Raw genomic sequence first — 2,429 nt, forward strand, 5'->3', positions numbered from 1 at the left:
ATAGCATTGATTCATTAATTTAATCTACTTTGTAGATACATGATATTTTTCTGTTTTTATATATGTGTAATCTGCAATGATGTCATACCTCACATTGCTGATACATTTCACCTTTTCTCTTTTTTTCCAGACCAGCCACAATAACAGTTTATCAATATTAGACATCCTTTCCAAGAATCAGCTTTTGATTATATTCATCTTCTGTTTTGTTTCTCTTTCCCATTTCACTGATTTTTTTTTTTTGCTTATTATTTCATCTGTTTGGATAACTTTTCTTTGACTTTTTACTTGTAGATCATATAAAACATCAAAGCTGGTAATGAGAAATCACACAGTCATAACAACATTCATCTTGTTGGGATTTACAGAGGACCCACAGCTGCTAGTTCTGATTTTTGTCTTTTTATTTCTTACATATGTGATGAGTGTTACTGGAAATCTAACCATTATCATTCTCACATTCATGGATTCTCACCTTAAAACACATGTATTTTTTCTTCAAAAACTTTGCCTTCTTAGAAATCTCATTTTCAACGGTGTGTATTCCCAGATTCCTGTACAGAATATTAAGTGGGGACAATAGCATTACTTGTAACACCTGAAGAAGTGAAGTCAAATTTGCTCAGTCATGTCCAAATCTTTGAGACTCCATGGACTGTAGCCCACCAGGCTCCTCTGTCCATGGAGTTCTCCAGGGAAGAATACTGGAGTGGGCTGCCATTTTCTTCTTCAGGGGATCTTCCCAACCCAGGGATCAAACCTCGGTCTCTTGCATTGCAGGCAGATGCTTTACCATCTGAGCCATAACGGGCTTATGCCTGTGCTGGTCAAATAATTTTTGTTGGACTCTGGAGTCACAGTATTTTTTCTTCTGGCAATCATGTCCTATGACCACTACGTTACCATCTGTAAACCCCTTCACGAACAGTAGAGTATGCATCATCTTTGTGCTCTGCTGCTGTATCTCTGGGTTGATGATTGTCATCACACCACTCACTACGGCCCTCCAGCTAGAATTCTGTGACTCCACTGCCATTCATCATTTTGGGTGTGATGCAAGTCCCCTCCTAAAGATCTCAAGCTCAGATACATGGTTCATAGAACAGATGATTATAATCTGTGCGGTGGTGACATTCATCATCACACTGATAGGTGCATTCATAGTTACATTGATAGGTGTTTTTCTTTTATATATATATATATATATATATATATATATATATATATATTTATTCAGTTCAGTTTCTCAGTCATGTCCAACTATTAGCGACCCCATGAACTGCAGCACGCCAGGCCTCCCTGTCCAACTCCCAGAGTTTACCCAAACTCATGTCCATTGAGTCAGTGATGCCATCCAACCATCTCATCCTCTAGCATCCCCTTCTCTTCTTGCCCTCAATCTTTCCCAGCATCAAGGTCTTTTCAAATGAGTCAGCTCTTCGCATCAGGTGGCAAAAGTATTAGAATTTCAGCTTCGTCATCAGTCCTTCCAATGAACACCCAGGACTGATCTCCTTTAGGATGGACTGGTTGGATCTCCTTGCAGTCTAAGGGACTCTCAAGAGTCTTCTCTAACACCACAGTTCAAAAGCACCAATTCTTCAGCGCTCAGCTTTCTTTACAGTCCAACTCTCACATCCATATATGACTACTGGAAAAACCATAGCCTTGACTAGATGGATCTTTGTTGACAAAGTAATGTCTCTGCTTTTTAATATGCTGTCTATGTTGGTCATAACTTTCCTTCCAAGGAGTAAGCCATTTATTTCATGGCTGCAATCACCATCTGCAGTGATTTTGGAGCCAAAAAAAAATAAAGTCAATCACTTTTTCCACTGTTTCCCCATCTATTTGCCATGAAGTGAAGGGACTGAATACCATGACCTTAGTTTTCTGAATGTTGAGCTTTAAGCCAACTTTTACACTCTCCTCTTTCACTTTCATCAAGAGGCTTTTGAGCTCCTCTTAACTTTCTGCCATAAGGGTGGTGTCATCTGCATATCTGAGGTTATTGATATTTCTCCCCGCAATCTTGATTCCAGCTTGTGCCTTATATGTATCTCCCTACAAACTTCCCTGAAAAAGTACATTTCATTACAACTCTCAAAATTGTATACCTATAATTCAGAGCCAGCTCACAGCAGTATACTCCCTATGCCTACTGATTTCTAGGTATGGCCAACTGTATGAAATGCCCATCATTCGGCTAAACTCTTTCGTGTGCAATAAATGTAAGACTTTGTCCCTGAAGTTAACAGTGTCTCTCAGGTGCTATTTTGCTGAGTCATCACAAGTGCAGTTTGCCCTGAATTCGCCTAAAGGTAGTCTTTCATTTCTGAAAACAAGATTTTCATATATAAATTGTATGTTTATAATTAAATAGAATTGCCATAGGTTGTATGTAAATGGTAGATTACAAGTTTTTACAG

At 38.7% G+C, this 2,429-nt stretch overlaps 1 pseudogene; it reads left to right on the top strand.

The window, feature by feature from the left end:
• Positions 1–319: 319 nt before the first annotated feature.
• LOC129646973 (olfactory receptor 6C2-like) lies at positions 320–2,210 on the top strand (annotated as a pseudogene).
• The last annotated feature ends 219 nt before the right edge of the window (positions 2,211–2,429 follow it).

Source organism: Bubalus kerabau, chromosome 1 (assembly GCF_029407905.1).
Source record: "Bubalus kerabau isolate K-KA32 ecotype Philippines breed swamp buffalo chromosome 1, PCC_UOA_SB_1v2, whole genome shotgun sequence".
Classification (NCBI taxonomy): domain Eukaryota; kingdom Metazoa; phylum Chordata; class Mammalia; order Artiodactyla; family Bovidae; genus Bubalus; species Bubalus kerabau.